Here is a 19,744-nt window from a genome sequence, read left to right as displayed (position 1 = left end):
CATTAACATTAAGTGCAACATTTTCAAGGGTAGTAACAGGATCCACGACAGCCGCCGGCTCTGTTGTATTACAGGCTGGCAACAAATCGTTGAGTGTTAATTTACGGCATTGCGTAAGGTTATTTTGTAGCACAAAAACAGGGCGAGGGTAGTCCTGACGTAGGTGACCAGACTCGTTACATACATGACATGTAGGGGTTTGCCCTGAGTAAATAACATGCGCCTCGTGCCCGTCAACAAAGATGTGGGAGGGAATGTTTGCCTTCACTTCCATCTCCACGGAGCGAATGCCGTTAAAGCACTGTAGCTTGAAATGCGAAGCCCACCTTTCGTTGACTATTGGCCTGACAACGCCATACTTTGAAAGTTTTCCAAAAAGCGGTCTACGCTCACGGGATCGTTAAACTTTACAAAAATGCAGTATTCATCAGAGTCTAGCTGCATGGTATGAACAGATTCAGAATGAAGGCCAGTTACCTCGATAATCGAGGCGTGTATTTCAAGTGCAGAGGGCTGTACTCGACGGGTGTACTTGTCGAAGGTGAAAATCACGGTGTTTTTTTCTCACGGTGTTTTTCTCACGGTGTTTTTTTCTCACGGAGTTTGCCATGGTGTTCTGCAGTGAAGAAATTTCGGACAAATCCGAAATCCCAACGGCACTACGTAGAAAAACGACACGAACGAAGACCAATAGCTCAATTTAGCACACATAATTCACGTGCAAAACGCCAATAAACAATCACGAAACACGAAAACACTGGCGTAAACACTGAACGTTCACGGAGCAAACTTGAAGAGCGTGCGACCGCGGCGACAACTAAAGCCACACTCGGCTACCCTGGCGGGTCGTTTAAACTCCTTAATCTATGGCAAGAAAATTAGAGTTTTGTAATGTATACACCCGAAAAATGAAATGGTAAATTATTATAAAATGAATATGTGTATAAAAAGAAAATGTTTGTTGAAAGCGGGTTCATGCTTAGGGCACTTATGTTTGTAAGATGTAAACGCTGTAGAGAAGTCGCTCCCCAACAGAATTGGCATGGAGCGATTTTAAAGGTGGGTTTGCCGGTCGAACTGAGCGGCTCCTTTGTGTGAACGAGGCGCAGTATGTGGCTAGCCTTAGCACGGTACACTTCGACGGTGCTAAGAGAGACAATTGGAAGCGACATTGTAAGGAATTTGCTTCGGATGTGGATCTGGCTGTTATTTGCTATTCACGGCATAATGGAATGGCTCTAATATCCGACGGCAAGAAGAGATTTTATAGAGCATTCGTACATCAAGAGCCGTGAGGACAGTTAACCGCCATCTCGCCTGCCACCAATCTTCGCCACTGCTTCAAAAACTTCATACATTCAGTTAAGTAATGTATATGCGCATGGACCAGATAATTTTTGTGTTGTTTCAATAATAATCACATAAATCATAAATTCGTGTCCGAAACCGTATTTTCAATCCTGATCACGAACCTATGCAGTGTCCTCACGTAAGTGGTACTGAAACTGGGTATCCTGATTTAAATGAACAACTCTTGCATTCTTGTGTTTAAAAGTGATTTTTAGCCTAAAGTAAAAGGAGTAGTTACAGTTAAAGCTAAAATAAGAAAAGTGAAGTAGGATAGGCTTTCGCTAAACTATAAAATATAGTTTTGTAGGATTACAGTGTAAGATCGTGTAAATATTATTGCAAAGAATGCCTGCTTCACAGGTAAATAAAGTTCAAGTACATATAAATTTTTAATGAACAGTTTTACGATAGAATTGTTAGAAGAAAAACTGTGCACAATTTTAAAGAAGGTGTATATTTGGTACCCATCATGAAAGGTTCCTTTTTGGAAGTTAATTCAATCCAATGTTCTCTTGCAAAGTAATTTGTGAACTACTGCAAGGGAACTGAATATTTAGCTTTTAGAGTTATTCTTGACTATTATAATAATCAAAGAGATTTGACTAGTGAAACTTTACTGGTGTATGGGTTCCCAACAAATTCTCCACCTATTAAGAAAAAATTGAACTATTACTGTTACTAAGAAAAGCTGCTACATGTAGAGGGGCTTAAACAGCGTATTTATGATGTCATTCATCTTTATTTGTGTTTTTTATGTCAGTCAAGATAGAAGCCCCTTATGTCCAAATTTAGTTCCGCACTTCATGCAGCCAGGTTTCAGTATTCGATTAAATAATTCTTTTCCGTGTGGCTGTCAATAGTATGAGCTTGGTGCAAAGTTATTGCCCATAATTTGCTGGTGTGTGTGTTATTCGTAACTGCTGCTATACGCAGTACAGAGCGCACTGCGTCAGTTTGTATCCTGTTTGCTATTCAAAGGGAAATCTCAACAAAAGTAGCTTCAATAACCAATATTCAATTTTCTCAAAAATATATTTCCAATTTAATTTACGTAATTTACATGGCCTTCTTTAAGGCCGATGACATTGTAATTCTGTCAGAGACAGCAAAGGACCTGGAAGAGCAGTTGAAAGGAATGGACAGTGTCTTGAAAGGAGGATATAAGATAAAAATCAACAAAAGCAAAACGAGGATAATGGAATGTAGTCGAATTAAATCGGGTGATGCAGAGGGTTTAGATTAGGAAATGAGACGTGTAAAGTAGCAAATGAGTTATGCTACTTGGGTAGCAATATAACGGATGATGGTCGAAGTAGAGAGCATATAAAATGTAGACTGGCAATGGCAAGGAAAGTGTTCCTGATCAAGAGAAATTTATTAACATCGAGTATAGATTTAAGTGCCAGGAAGTCGTTTCTGAAAGAATTTGTGTGGAGTGTGGCCATGTATGGGAGTTAAACGTGGACGATAAATAGTTTGGACAAGAAGAGAATAGAAGCTTTCGAAATGTGGTGCTACAGAAGAATGCTGAAGATTAGGTGGGTAGATGACATAACTAATGAGGAGATATTGAATATAACTGGGGAGAAGAGAAATTTGTGGCACAACTTGACTAGAGGAAGGGATCGGTTGGTAGAACATGTTCTGAGGCATCAAGGGACCACCAATTTTGTATTGGAGAGCAGCGTGGAGGGTAATAATCGTAGAGGGAGACCAAGAGATGAATACACTAAACAAATTCAGAAGGATGTAGGTTGTAGTAGGTACTGAGAGATGAAGAAGCTTGCACAAGATAGAGTAGCATGGAGAGCTGCATCAAACGTCTCAGGACTGAAGACCACAACAACAATTGCGATGGCGACTGTTCACTTTTTTCATTCACTTACGGTTTTACCACTTTCGTTGACTTCCAAGATTGGTTCAAATGGCTCTGAGCACTATGGGACTCAACATCTAAGGTCATCGGTTCCCTAGAACTTAGAATACTTAAACCTGACTAATTTAAGGACATCACACACATCCATGCCCGAGGCAGGATTCGAACCTGCGACCGTAGCGGTCACGCTGTTCCAAACTGAAGCGCCCAGAACCGCACGGCCACACCGGCCGGCACTCCCAAGATTAAAGGCCGTTTGGTTTTACTGGTATTTCACCAAATTCCAAATTATAGTTCGATAACCTTGTTCATCAAAGGCACTCCTAGAGGGTAACATTACCGTGTTTCACGGCACGTTGGTGTTGTAAGTGTAATTACTGCCCTTGAATAAAAGAGTCATTTATGTTCGTCCGACTGCGTATTTCTTTCAGTTATCGTCTGTACTATACTGTAAAAGTACTTTCAACGTATAATCCAAGTTTCATCCAGTTAAGCTACTTGACAGTGACACGTTATGCGAAAGTTACTATCATCTTTGTGTTTTCCAATAAAGTGTTCTTGAAATTTAGTGGAGAGTGTTTTGCACCAAAGTGTACACTGTGTTCCAGAGCTGTAGTGGAGGCGGCCCTTAAACTGTTGTAGTTCTCTCCCCTTCCCCCCTTCTCCCCTCTCTGCCTCACTGGCTCACTCTTCACTTACTCTACTAATTGTAATGTGCAAGACTTACAATTCTGTCCTTCATTTATTCTAATAAATTCGCAGTTGAATAGTCTACATCACCAGAAATGTAGTCCAGTAAAAGGCAGTTCTTAATTTACTGGATGTGAACCACTGCTGGCAATCCTGTACGAATGGTGGCCAGAACAAGAGGTACTGCGAGCGCCAGAGGATATGTTATAAGGCTTCCCCGGCGACAGGACACTGCGCGGGGCGTAAAGGATTACAGCTGAGTGTTTTCGCGGACGTGACCGAAAGACAATCGCACTGCCCACACGGCCGGCCGGCTCGTCCGCTGAAGAGACAGCGAGACCCTGCCCTGCAGAGGTGGCCGGACCGCAGCCAATCTCGGTGCCGGGATATACGAGCCACTCCATCAATCCGACCGGCTTCCGCCGCCGCACGCCTCCACCCCCTACCTCCCCCCCTCCCCCCCCACCACCCCCGTTAAGATTGTTTTCAATTTCCCATCAGCGCCACCTGCTCCTCCCTATCCCGTGTTTACCGGGCGCGTGTTTCTCCTCGGATATATACGGACGCGCCGTCCCTTCCGGAGCGATTCGTTAAGTAAACATGGCCTCGCGCGCGCCTTCAGCCCCTCGCTCTGCTTCCTCCTTCCACCCCATTCTTGCTTTGATCTCAGGCGGCGCGAGGGCAATTTAAATCTTCTGTCCGCAAATTAAGCAGAATTCGTAAATGAGATTTTACGACTGGCTTCGTTGCTTAAAGCTGTGAAACGATTTATTTACAGCATGGGAGTCACAAGTTTGTGGAATTGGCAGTAGCGTAAAGTGTTGAACAAGGGAAAACAGTGTACGATGAAAACTTATTTCAATCCCCAACAAGATCATTACACTCTACCAAGCTATTTTGAAACGTATCCCATCGAATTTCGCTATGAAATGGCTAAAACGTAAATAATACAGGGTAATTATAAACTCCATGGGACCCTAAAACAATCGATGCCGATAATCACACCGTCGATTGCCCATAGGTCGCAGGTTCGAGTCCTGCCTCGGGATGGATGTGTGTGATGTCCTTAGGTGAGTTAGGTTTAAGTATTTCTAAGTCTAGGGGACTGATGACGTCAGATGTTAATTGCCATAGTACTTACAGCCATTCCAGTGCCCATAAAAACCACAAATACACTCAAAATTCGGTACAGATAAATGGCCAAGAACAATGTAACAAATGACATGTTAAACAACAACTACACTCCGCCCGAACAAGCCAGGAAGGCCCAAAGGTACCAACCGGCTGCCGTGTCATCATCAGTCGAAACGCGTCATTGGATGCTGATGTGGAGGGTTATGTGGTCAGAACCCCACTCTCCCAGCCGTATGTGAGTTTACGAGACCGTAGCCGCTACTTCTCAGTCAAGTAGCTCCTGAGTTGGCCTTACAAGGGTTGAGTACACTCAGCTTGTCAACATTGCTCCACAGACGAGATGGTCACCCATCCAAGTGCTAACCGAGTCCGACAGCGCTGTCACGACGTGTTACTGGGTTGTTTGGAGGTTCCTTAGCGTATTCAGTGCGAAATTTATGCCGAAAAGTTGTTGCAGAGTTCATTCCATGAAACTAAAACACAATGTGAGCATACTACGCACCAGTGAAGGTGGCCATTCTAAATATGCAATACGCTGACGCCCCTGGTGGCGGAACGGGGTACTGATGCACTAAGTGAACCAAACTGAGGACGTTTGCTCCAAATAACACATCTACCGGTTCTGTAAGTTATCTCAATAAATTTATATATCATTCCGAAGTTGTAAAGCCCTTTTTGACTCAAGGTTTCTTGAAATTACTGCAACCAGTCGCCTTTTGGCACAGTGGTACGTTGACGATATTCTCCGCCACTGTTTTGTTGCCATTCATAGCTGACTATTCTGAGCTTACACTTCATCAAGATAGTGTTATCCCGCACATGTCGAGAGTTTCTACTGCCTGTCTTTGTGGTCGCCAAACACTACCTTGACCAGCAAGGTCGTCTGATCTCTCCTCAGTTGAGGAACAGTAAGCATTGTGAGCATGGCCCTAGATCTAGTTCGGGTTTTTGACGATTTAACGCGCCAGTTGGACACAGTTTGACACGAAATTCGAGAGGCTCCAACAAATCCATCAATCAGTGCCAAACCGAATAACTGCTTGGGTAAGGGCTGGAGGTGGACGGGCCAACGCTTCATTGACTTGTTCAGTTTGTGAAGCTCTTCCTCTTAAGTAGGTCATCCATTCTTTCTGTATTTGTAATCATTTGTCTGTCTGTACATGCGCATCACATTCACCGATTTCCGTCTTTCCGTCCACTTCGGATAATTTGTTCGTAGTAAGTCTTCTTCTTTTCTTTTTTTTAGTGCTTACGTCGGAGAAAGTAATATATTTATCGACTCATTGTGGAGTTGTACTGTAGGAATTTTATGAGCTAAAGCACTCAGCAGTGCACAAAGTCCCACTTATGACGTCTTCCATGGAAGTTTCGTTGAGCTTTTCTGTGACACCCTCACGCTCGTCAAACAAACCTGCGACGAACTGTCCCACTATTTTAGTTCTAATGCTTTTCCCAGTATTCCTGTAATACAACATCTTCCTTTAATCCAGCTTGGAAAAGGTCCCTGGAGACGAAAGGTATTCACGAATCGGTCTACTGGTGTTTTGTGACCTACCTATTTCTTTCGTGAATTACACGTCCTGACTACGCTTACAATAAACCTGCAATCTGTGTTCCATACGGCTAGATTTATGTGCTGCTTCCAGCTCAGAGGAGACGGTTCAAAGTATTTAAAGCTTGACTTCCCAGTGGCTGGTCATCGATCAGGTGGTAATGGATATTTGTTCTTTTTTATACATACATGAATCACATTGCCTCTGTATCACAGTCCTGGGTCAGTTGACGTTCCTCGCAACAGGCACTGACAAACGGCAAGGCTCTGTGAATTTCATGCGTCCTCTGTTTTGTGACCCCTAACTTTTTCTAGTTACTTCCTAATTTCATTTCCTGGTAAATGGGTGATGTGGTTCAAATTGATCTGTGCACTATGGGACTTAACTGCTGAGGTCATCAGTCTTACACACATCCATGCCCGAAGCAGGATTCGAACCTGGGACCGCAGCGGTCGCACGGTTCCAGACTGTAGAACCACTCGGCCGCTGCGGCCGGCTGGCCCAGCAACTGGCGCGATGGTACAGAGTGCCACTGGGCACATAACACGAACACCTAGAGCTTCCACAACTGGTAATTTGGACAGCAGCCTTTCCAAGTTAGACATACCGGTGGCTGCACCATATCTTCGAGGTCTTCGTGACAACATATTTGGTTTCAGCAAGGCATCGCAAGACCGCATGTTCCCCCGGCTGCCCTGACAAACCTCAAAGGTTGATCAACCGTTGGTCTGGCCGGCACGTTCTTCCGGTATGTTACCCAATAGGAACACCTTGTCGTGGGTTGCTGAGAGTTTCGCACACCTACATCCCTCCAGCCGCTGCGACCGATGAATTCTGTCGGAGAGCTGAAGTAGACTAGATGCCCAGCTATATTACAGTCATTGATGCTATCAGAAGTTCTGCTCTATTTACTGAAATTACCATCCTGAGTACACCCACATCACTAAAAAAAATGTATCATGTCTCGTTCCTAGTATTCTGCACAATTAGTAAAACATCGTTGTTTACTGTACTTCCTGCTGCAGCAATTTTGAAGTGCAGCAGTGTACGTTTGCAAAAACTTCACAGCAAATTAGAACGAACGTTATGAAACTATAGTCCTCTAAGTCTCAAAACATTCTAATTCAGTTGAATAACAGCATCAACATTTAGAAATTAGCCGGGTGAGTCAGTATCTATGTGTTATTCTTGCTATAGTATTTCAACACAGTTAGTAAAATGACGTCACTTGCATTTCGTCCTGTTTGCTAAAGTTGTAATAGTGATCACTGCATTTTGCTAAAATTTCAGTGCACATTTCAATAAACGTTATGTAACTGAAGTGTTCTTTCCAAGAGATTTAGAGTCCAGTTGGAAAATAATATCGACCCACAGGTAGTTGCTGAACTTTGTTAACGACAAATCTCGGAAAATACTTGACCGATCTACCTAAAATTTTTACACCGTAGTCCAATGAACTGTCGGACGGACATGGGCTATATATTTATAATATCTATAACATATATGAACGTGTATGTAACGTATAAAGAGGAAACGCTATTAACAGTAACCTCGAAAAGTTATTGACCGTTTTACTTCAAATTTTTATGCGATGTTCTAGTGAACATTGGGTCGGATATAGGCTACATACTTTTTTAATATACGTAATATGTAAATAGGCATGTAATGTATAACGAGAAAACGTTGTTACCAACAATCTCGAAAGCATCTTGATCAGTTTACTTCTAATTTTTACGCGATACTTTAATACAAGTTCCTACGGGCATATGCTACATAGTTGTGTATGTGAATTAAGTTTCTATGTTGTAGATTAAACCAATGTGACGGGGCACTTCACTTCTAGTGTGAAGCAGTAGATAGGTCGACACTAGACTGGAACTAACTACGCCGGCCCTTGCGTGCTTTGTACAAGCTTTAAGAATGCAGTTCGCTCTTGTACGGTGTACGCGGCAACGTATTCCAACAGACGTCAACCATCTCGCCAATTATTTATCAACGTCTTTAGCCAGTTCAATGAAAATGGTAGTTTAACACCTAGCCAACGTAACAGAATTAAATAATTGATGGCAGATGAGGGTGAAATTAAAGTTCTGGCTGCTGTTTGCAGTTGATCCGCACATTAACTTCTGTGCAGTCGCACTAGGAAGTGGCATGAGTCAGGCAAGTGTCCTACACATTCTCCATCGACACAGGTTCCATCCCTATCACTTCCCTCTCCATCGAGCGCTGTGTGGAAACGACTATGACAATCGTATTAACTTCTTTACTACTCCAGACATATCATGTACAGGGTTATTACAAATGACTGAAGCGATTTCACAGCTCTACAATAACTTTATTATATGAGATATTTTCACAATGCTTTGCACACACATACAAAAACTCAAAAAAATTTTTTAGGCATTCACAAATGTTCGATATGTGCCCCTTTAGTGATTCGGCAGACATCAAGCCGATAATCAAGTTCCTCCCACACTCGGCGCAGCATGTCCCCATCAATGAGTTCGAAAGCATCGTTGATGCGAGCTCGCAGTTCTGGCACGTTTCTTGGTAGAGGAGGTTTAAACACTGAATCTTTCACATAACCCCACAGAAAGAAATCGCATGGGGTTAAGTCGGGAGAGCGTGGAAGCCATGACATGAATTGTTGATCATGATCTCCACCACGACCGATCCATCGGTTTTCCAATCTCCTGGTTAAGAATTGCTTCTGCTTTAGCCTGTCCCATAAGATTTTCCAAACCGTCGGCTGTGGTACGTTTAGCTCCCTGCTTGCTTTATTCGTCGACTTCCGCGGCTACGTGGAAACTTGCCCGCACGCATTCAACCGTTTCTTCGCTCACTGCAGGCCGACCCGTTGATTTCCCCTTACAGAGGCATCCAGAAGCTTTAAACTGCGCATACCTCGCCGAATGGAGTTAGCAGTTGGTGGATCTTTGTTGAACTTTGTCCTGAAGTGTCGTTGCACTGTTATGACTGACTGATGTGAGTGCATTTCAAGCACGTCATACGCTTCCTCGGCTTGTAACGAGAATTATACATATAATAGTTTTTTCTTTATGAATTTAGATAAATTAATAATAGCAATGTGTTGAATTTCTTTTCCGATTCTTTTCGTGTCATGTTAAAGAATCTGTGAGCAACTTTTGAAACGAATATTATTATTTATGTTAGATTTCAAATAATGTGGTAATCAAAGGGAAGTGTATTTAATGTTAAAACTATTGTAAGATGTGAAAATTGTAATTTATACACTTGGTCCATACGTAGGTAATGCATTAGGATATGTGTAGTAGAAAACCTGTGGTGAATACCCTACCTATAGGGGAGCGGGAAAAGGTGGAGGCAGGCGAGGCGGGAAAACGCACACTGGCGCGGTTCGACACAACGGGCACAGTAACACAGTCGGTGGCGAGCAACAGTCGGAAGTACACTTACTGTACCGAGGAGGCTACCCAGGAAAAGTGGATTCCATTGGGCCTCGGATGAACCGATTCCGACAACTACTTGGCATGGCTATATTCTGAGGCACAAAATTGGAAAAATTACGACGCTACGAAGATGGAAAGTGCCGATATTGTGTGAGCCTTAGCCGTGCTTGTATGTGTGCCGTGCTGCCCGCTATCTCGCTGCCCGCCATCCGCCGCACCGACTTGCACAGGTCAAACATTTATTTCATCTTTAGAAGTGTATCTGTGTGGACCAGTGTAGAAACTGTTTCTAACGATTCAATAATAATGTGACTTTTACCAAAATTGCTTTAGCCATGACTTATCCTGATCACTGACCTAGACAGGATCCTTACCTCGTATTGTGCAATCCGAGTATCCTAAACTGAAAGTTTAATGTTTGTGTTATTGAAAATTATCAGCAGAGTAATCTATGCCATAAAGAGATCTAAAGTTCTGTGTGTTGTTGCAAATGTTGGTAAAGAAGAGATTTTTTTTGAATTGAGTTAGTGATGTTATTTAATTAATTTGAGCCAGAAATAATGACAGTTAAATTATTGAGAAGTAAGTCAAAAGAGTAGTTATCCATAGATTGACAATTTTGTGTGTTAATTTGCCTTCAGTACTTAGCAGTTTCGGTATAACGACCATAACAGTTTCAGGGCCCCCTCTTCTCTTGTCCATTTTTCAAACCTTGAAATGTGTTCATCAGATTTGACCAGTAAAGCTAAATTCTATATTAATCCTAAATGTATTAGTGTTTTTCCATCATTCATAGTGATATTGTGTGTGTACTTTCAAGATTGTCGACGCTAGGGCAATCTATGCCCGATTTCAGTCTGCTCAACATACAAAATGTAGTTAGTAGTAATCATTACTGTGTGGTGTTGTGTAAATGTAGTTCGTCCAAATTAGTACAAAAAGAGAAAACTTTAGTTCAGTGGGTTTTTCGGGTTCCAAACTTTGCCATATAACGCATCATTACTACGTGTAGTTATGCTTGTACATGCACCCACTTGTACAAGGAAAAACTCACCGATTGCCTAAGTAGGCTGGCGACCGAATTGTTAAATATAGGTAGCATCTACTGTGTGTACTTCTTGTCCATGCGAAAGAGTAATTATACTTTACATTTGCTTGATGCATCACTGTAGTTACTGACTGAAGATAAGTCCGATTTTGCTTCTATTAGGTACACGCGGTCAACTAATGTACTAAAATCCTTGTTTATAAGGTGAAGCCCGTGAACTTATTACAGTACAGGCTTTATATAGCTAACCTACGTCCGAGCAGGGAGGTAGTGTTACAAGTGGCTTCCCGGTGACAGGACATCCATCTGTTGTCGGTTACAAATTAATGTAAATACCGAACAGTGGATGTTCAGTGGCACGAATAGCAATAAAGTTCAGTAAAATAAACTGCAGTGTGAGTCAAGCATAATAGTGTGGGTTAGTTGGCATTCAATATGGACAGGAACGTAGGCAGGGTAGATGCGCCAAGTGAAATGGAGAATGCGGCTGCCAGTAGCCGGAGTTTACGCGGCCAGATAACAGATGGCGTTAGCGAAAGACAGTTGGCGTACATACAATACCACGAACATGTCAATGAACAGATTGAAAGGTTGAGATCGCCTCGGACACAGCAAGGGACAAAACAGGAAACAGAGGGTGACTTTGTAGATGATAGTGGGTATGTGAATGAATCCACTGACATGTTTGATTCACCACAGATAAAGAAAGAACCGAAAGAAACTTCTGAAGTAGGATCGGAACACACCAATCCTGTAGAACAAAACAGTATAAACATTTTAAGTATGAACGACTTATTTGAACAATTAACCAAAAAAGTTGCAGGACAGAATGAGCAACTTCAAAATCAAGTCGGCAATCAGGTTAATCAGCTAAAAACACATGTTGATCAGCAGCTCAAAACACAAAATGAGCAGCTTAAAACACACGTTGACGAGCAGCTCAAAACACAGGGACACCAGCTCAAAACACACGTGGATCAAATTAAAGCACAGGTCGAAGGACAGGGAATTAAAATTAGTAAACAAATAGAACAGGTAGAACAAAAAGTGGGTAATTTAAGTTCTGTGGTAAATACTCTGAAATTTGAAATTGATGTTATTAACAAAAATATGGATACTATGCAGGAGGAAATTGGAAACATTAATAGTAGATTCGATGTTGAAATTCTCAACATCCAAGAGAAAGTAGAACCTCTGGTTGAAACTAAGGTAGACGAAAAAGTTTTCGGTCTTAAGACTGAGATCTTGAACGAATGTCAACACGGGATATCACAATTGAAAAAGGTAGTTTTGGACACTGAAAGTAATTTAAATAAAAAAGTAACCGGATGTGTTCACAAATGTGAACAAAATACTACGAAAATTCAGGGCAAAATTTTCGATCTGGAGAGCAAAATTAAAGATAGGCCTGGTGTTGTCTGTAATGGCACACCAATTACGAAGCTGTTAGAAGGCGAGGAACGCTTCGATCTAGCCAAGAAACATAACGGGTGGCATCCGTTAGATTTTATCAAAAATTGCGAGAGAGTATTTCCTGAGTACTTGTCTGATCAGGAAAAGATAAACGTAGTAATTAGCGCCTTAGCAGGTGATGCTAAGCGCTGGGGGATAAATTTAAATACCGAACGAATGACGTTCGAAGAATTTAGGCAAAGATTTACGGAAGAATATTGGTCTGAACAAAAGCAGGACCATTTATGGCGGGAGTTCATCATGGCCAAACAGCATAATAACAGGGGCAGGAACTCTTTGAAAGATTTCTGCGAGCATTGGTACCGGAAATTGACGCATTTAAGAGGTAGAAGATCAGATTCGGAAATTGTCTGGGAGCTATATAAAAAGCTTCCGGAGGATTCAAAGAGATATGTAGGAAGCAATCATCGCAGCTTCCAAGCATTTCTCGAAAGAGTCGAAGACGATCATTGGCGCGGAAGTCGTGCCAATTATCAAAATTTTGGTAACCATAATAACCGACGCAATGACGAAAGAAATGACGGCGATGGATTTCGCGTCAATATAATACAAAGAGGAAGAGGCAGAGGAAGAGGCAGAGGAAATAATCCAGGTTGCGGTAGAGGGTATACCGCGCAAAATAATAACGACGCGGGAAACTAATTTCCGCGAACGTTGCGGGCCAAACGGAAGCGGACAATACATACTGGCCCCGATTCAAGAAAAGATACCGGACCGACCGTAATGTACTGAGACAGGCTAGGGACGAGCATGGAACGCCGCGACGGGTTGTAGCGAAACAAGCGTCAGGTGCGAGCCAGAATGAATCATCGCTGCCGCACAGGGCGCTACATGTTAACAGGCGAGTGGAGCATCAGAGGGCAACGGCCCAGCCTAGCAGAACACCTGTTCGGAAAGAAGCCGCTAGCAATACGGCAGCAGTAGATACGAACATAGCCGTCAGAGCTAAAGAAAATTTTACGAGTGATAATTCCGTGGCAAAGGAAACAATAATTGAAACTGTAAATACACAGAGAGGTGCGGTTAGCAGTGTTTGCAATGAGATAAAAGGCGAGGATGAACTAGCAGAAGTAACTGATTGGCGTGTGCAGATCGATGATCTGTACAAGGGCCTAAAGCAATGTGAGTGGGAGGATTTTAAGAAGGAGTATGAGGCGAAGAAATTAGTTGGTGGAAAGAGAGATAGTAGGAACGTCCATAAAGTGACGTGGCCCAAATTTGAAGAGGGGAGAATAAATACCGCCGCGCAAAGTACGCGTGCTGCCGATGGGAGGAAGGTTAATGATAGGAAGGATTTGGAGGACGAAATCCTCCGCATTGATGAAGAAATAACTTCTGCTAACAGTCCGTCAATAGTACAAGCTGCTACCGAGAGGCACCGTGGAGAAGGGGTAGATGATTACCTGAAAGTAATTAAAGTCCACGAGGATTACACTGAATATGAAGTCGCAGTGGATGTGAATAAAGCTGAGGATGAGGCCGTTTTGCCAAAAGAGGAGATTGAATTAAAATCTAATCCTGACGACAATACAGAGGAAGAACTTAGTGCCTGTCTCAGAAAAGCTTTTATGTTAGAACCTGAAAGCGATCCGGAATGGTCGGATTCCGACGATAGTTCGGATGATGAAAGATACGCAAATACAGACGAAAAGGAATGTACCAACGCTCCCTATTGTGCAAAAGTAGCGTACTTAAGTGAATCTGATGTTGAGGAAGAGAGTAGTGATGAATCTAGTGAAGATGAATTTTCAGGTGTAAAGGAAAATGAATATACTTTTACTGAAAGAGGGTATGAGAAAATCAGTGAAAATAATAGGGATGCAGTTAATTGCGGCATTGTACCTAACGATGACGACGCATCAAAACAAAATCCAGACGTTGAAACAGAACAAAGAAAGAAAGAGCCACCGGACGACTCAGTGTTTATTTTGCAAAGATTTCAAGTAAGCAAAGACTTTGAACTCCAGAAACCGAAAAGGCCGCCAGATATAAAAGGTTCACAGGTCAGGAACGTATCTTGGGACGATGTCACAGTCGACCAAGGTGCGTTGCGGAAAATACAGGAAGGGGCACAATCATAGAGCCTGGGGCAGATTTATATCGGATTTGAGAATGTCATGAACACATTACATCATGAAACTACGGGATTCCACCGGAAGAAATTTTGTTAGGCAGAAGTAGTAAAAGTTTAATTGAAGAAAAACTAGAGTTTCCACCTTGTACAAGTTTGGGATTGGATCAAAAGAAAGAATTGGTGATAAAAAGGGCAAAGCAAAAGGCTGAATCTAGATCTAAAAGACACAATAAAAATTTAAAAGTTTCAAAATTTAAAATTGGAGATTATGTTTCTTTTAAAAACCCACGAAAAGTCTAGTGAACTAAACCATGAAATTTCAAAATTTAAATATATTTATAATGGACCATATCTAATACAGAATATTCCACACGACAATGCTTACTACCTGATCTTCCCAAAATCCAAAAGACCTTTAGGTGTAAGAAATATTGTGGACCTGAAACTGTATGTACCTAGGAACGAGTAAATGTGCTGTATCTTATGCTGAACCCAAGTTATTCTAAATGTATATAATCTTGGTAAATGTCTGTATACCCTTGAAAGTGTGCTAATGTAGTTATGTGAGTTTCAGATTACCAATTGTACTGTAACTGTAAAAATGTATGGAGAAAAGGACTGAAAAGAAAGGATAAATGCTATCAGCCAGATAAAAGATGGGACTGTCAAAATGAAAATGGGCAGTGTAAGAACCATAATATGAAGGACTGCCAAATACCAATGAGGGCAGATAAATAATCGATGGAAAATTGTAAATGTGATCCAGGAGATGTCACAATATGAAGTAAAAAGGACTGCCCAAATCCGCATAATAGGCAGCAAATATGTGTAATTAATTTTCTGAATATATGTGTGTGTGTTTTGTTTAGTAAGTAAGAAAATGGACTGCTATTCAAAGCAAGCAGCGACAAATTATCTTATAGTGTATACAAAATATGAAATTGTTTTTGTAGTTAAATGTTTGTATTCCAGAATTTTAAATTATTTCTTTGAGAAATTTAGAAAAAAATGAGTAAATTGCTATTTTAGTGATGTTATGATGGGAAGTTGGACTGTGCAAAAGGCACTTGAGTAAATGACAAGTAGTTATTCTAGAAGTGTTTAAAAAGTGTAAACCTATATACAGTGAGTAAAAGGAAATATGTAGTATAAATCCATTTGGACAATTAAGTAAAGACTCGGAACCACTGTATTATTGTAAGATTTAGTGTTCCCATAAAATTTGGACTTAAGAAAATTTTCTGGAAACAGGGGCATGTGTAACGAGAATTATACATATAATAGTTTTTTCTTTATGAATTTAGATAAATTAATAATAGCAATGTGTTGAATTTCTTTTTCGATTCTTTTCGTGTCATGTTAAAGAAACTGTGAGCAACTTTTGAAACGAATATTATTATTTATGTTAGATTTCAAATAATGTGGTAATCAAAGGGAAGTGTATTTAATGTTAAAACTATTGTAAGATGTGAAAATTGTAATTTATACACTTGGTCCATACGTAGGTAATGCATTAGGATATGTGTAGTAGAAAACCTGTGGTGAATACCCTACCTATAGGGGAGCGGGAAAAGGTGGAGGCAGGCGAGGCGGGAAAACGCACACTGGCGCGGTTCGACACAACGGGCACAGTATAACAGTCGGAGGCGAGCAACAGTCGGAAGTACACTTACTGTACCGAGGAGGCTACCCAGGAAAAGTGGATTCCATTGGGCCTCGGATGAACCGATTCCGACAACTACTTGGCATGGCTATATTCTGAGGCACAAAATTGGAAAAATTACGACGCTACGAAGATGGAAAGTGCCGATATTGTGTGAGCCTTAGCCGTGCTTGTATGTGTGCCGTGCTGCCCGCTATCTCGCTGCCCGCCATCCGCCGCACCGACTTGCACAGGTCAAACATTTATTTCATCTTTAGAAGTGTATCTGTGTGGACCAGTGTAGAAACTGTTTCTAACGATTCAATAATAATGTGACTTTTACCAAAATTGCTTTAGCCATGACTTATCCTGAACACTGACCTAGACAGGATCCTTACCTCGTATTGTGCAATCCGAGTATCCCAAACTGAAAGTTTAATGTTTGTGTTATTGAAAATTATCAGCAGAGTAATCTATGCCATAAAGAGATCTAAAGTTCTGTGTGTTGTTGTAAATGTTGGTAAAGAACAAAAGAGTTTTTTTTTGAATTGAGTTAGTGATGTTATTTAATTAATTTGAGCCAGAAATAATGACAGTTAAATTATTGAGAAGTAAGTCAAAAGAGTAGTTATCCATAGATTGACAATTTTGTGTGTTAATTTGCCTTCAGTACTTAGCAGTTTCGGTATAACGACCATAACAGTTTCAGGGCCCCCTCTTCTCTTGTCCATTTTTTCAAACCTTGAAATGTGTTCATCAGATTTGACCAGTAAAGCTAAATTCTATATTAATCCTAAATGTATTAGTGTTTTTCCATCATTCATAGTGATATTGTGTGTGTACTTTCAAGATTGTCGACGCTAGGGCAATCTATGCCCGATTTCAGTCTCCTCAACATACAAAATGTAGTTAGTAGTAATCATTACTGTGTGGTGTTGTGTAAATGTAGTTCGTCCAAATTAGTACAAAAAGAGAAAACTTTAGTTCAGTGGGTTTTTCGGGTTCCAAACTTTGCCATATAACGCATCATTACTACGTGTAGTTATGCTTGTACATGCACCCACTTGTACAAGGAAAAACTCACTGATTGCCTAAGTAGGCTGGCGACCGAATTGTTAAATATAGGTAGCATCTACTGTGTGTACTTCTTGTCCATGCGAAAGAGTAATTATACTTTACATTTGCTTGATGCATCACTGTAGTTATTGACTGAAGATAAGTCCGATTTTGCTTCTATTAGGTACACGCGGTCAACTAATGTACTAAAATCCTTGTTTATAAGGTGAAGCCCGTGAACTTATTACAGTACAGGCTTTATATAGCTAACCTACGTCCGAGCAGGGAGGTAGTGTTACAGGCTCCTGTCGCCATTTTGTCTCACTGGGCTCTCGAGCGCTCTGGCGGCAGAAACCTGAAGTGCGGCTTCAGCCGAACAAAAGTTTATGAGTTTTTCTACGTATCTGTAGTGTGTCGTGACCATATGTCAATTAATGGAGCTACAGTGAATTTATGAAATCGCTTCAATCATTTGTAATAGCCCTGTATCTTGTCTAATGATGAAGCCACAAAATTAGCAAGCACGGCCAGGTAAACCGCCGAAATGATCTCTAATGATCTGTTGACAATCCCCGTTGGTTTCGTCAGGTGAAGCGCCAGCGTCCGAGGAGTGTAAACATGTTGAGCCGTGCACGGCTCGTGTTCGTGCCGTTTATTGTTCGTCATCTTCTCTTACCGTACTGCCGCCTCGTCTCCTTATTCCACTTACTGGCGTCACTAACTTCCTGCCACATCTGCCCATCTGTCAGTGAGTGGCAGCAGCATCGCTTATCGATAAATCATGGAGGTAAGAATAGAGGGAGACGCCGTGACGTCACAGCTGTGAAACTATGTGAAGCCGAGGGTAGCCATCTCAATCCGACCAAAACATTGCTGCTGTAAGCTTGTGTGCATAGGCTTGTCGCTCGCTTTTGGAAGGATTTTGCGCTATTATGGTGACTTGTGTGGTGTTCGGATGTAAGAATCGTTCTGATAGTGATGCGAAATCGAAGGGAATAACATTTCATGAGTAAGTTGTCTCGTTAAGTGTGATTTTACAACTTCATTGTGAATGAACGTGTGCTACAGCGGTATTTGTACTATAGCGTGTTTTTCTCCTGTATGATTTTAGATTTCCTAAAAATGAAAGTCGGAAAGCTCTGTGGGAGAATGCCGTGAGGAGGAAGAATTGGCGTGCGTCTAAATGGAGCACTATATGTTCTCAGCATTTCCGAGAAGAGGACATAGACCGAACTTCCCTTTCAACAATCAGGCTCCGAGAAAATGCTGTACCATCAGTTTTCCCTATACACCCAAAACATTTGCAAAAGGTATGTTAATTCAAAGAATTAAATTCTTAGTTTTCAAGTTCACGTTTCAGTATAATACGTACGTATCGTCGATAATCGAAGTGTTGAGTAACTCACTTTGTCTTCATCATGTACCAAATTAAAAGCTAACACTAACTGGCGTAAAGTATAGGCCTAAACAGGACACTGTGTAGATTTGCCATTCTATGTACCGTATTTCAGTAAATATTGGTGGTAATGAACAGTGTTTCCCAGTAGTGTAACGTAACTGAAATGTCCCAGCACGTATTACAAACAAGATGTATTTATGGGGCTTTGGAGGGAGCGCATAGCTAACTTAGTTTTCAGTTTCTATTATTTAGTTTGTGATACACGTTTATTACTGAATTAACAAAATTGTATCGTTTACATTGAAGGCTAGCTATTCGTAATATTACATTAAAAACTATTTTTAATCAGAAGAAACGCGGAATTTCGCCTTTACGAGATTTTATTTTAAACAAAAACTTTGAAACAACCAATCTGATGATGGTACATGCGTATATGGTGCAATTAGCGACTGTAATACACGCAGCGCTATAGCACACTGGCAATGTTTTGATCAGAGTGTCATGGCAGCGAGCCACGCCCCCATGGCTTCAAAACGTAGTACGGCTGGGATACGTAGCGCCATCTCCACTTATTCTTACCTCCATGCGATAAATGAACTGTCGTACCATCTCTGGAGCGACCGATAGTATTTCTGGGTCGTCGTGTGTCTGGAGTTCAGTTGGTAGTTCAGTCCGGACGCAGCAGCAGTGAAGTCGGGGACGGAGCGCCAGTGAGGTGCAGACAGCCGGTGCTGGCCGAACGCTGGCGACACACATGAAATGTCCGACGGAAGGGGATTGGAGCGGGACGACCATTGGTCGGTCGTTCGGTTGGTCGTCTCATCGGGCGACGTGTAATTGGTCTTTTGACAGTTTCTCGGCCTCGTCACTTCATCATCTTGCCGGACGTGGGTCGCTTCCTTCCTTGTGCAGAGATGTCGTGGCCAATGGACAAGAGTTACCTCTGCATGGACGGGTCCGAGCCCGGGTGCCCGGGTCGCCGTGTCTCCGACTTCCGAACGGACACGGAGTTGAGTCG

Source organism: Schistocerca piceifrons, chromosome 1 (genome assembly GCF_021461385.2).
Source record: "Schistocerca piceifrons isolate TAMUIC-IGC-003096 chromosome 1, iqSchPice1.1, whole genome shotgun sequence".
NCBI lineage: Eukaryota > Metazoa > Arthropoda > Insecta > Orthoptera > Acrididae > Schistocerca > Schistocerca piceifrons.
This window is presented reverse-complemented; position numbering follows the sequence as displayed.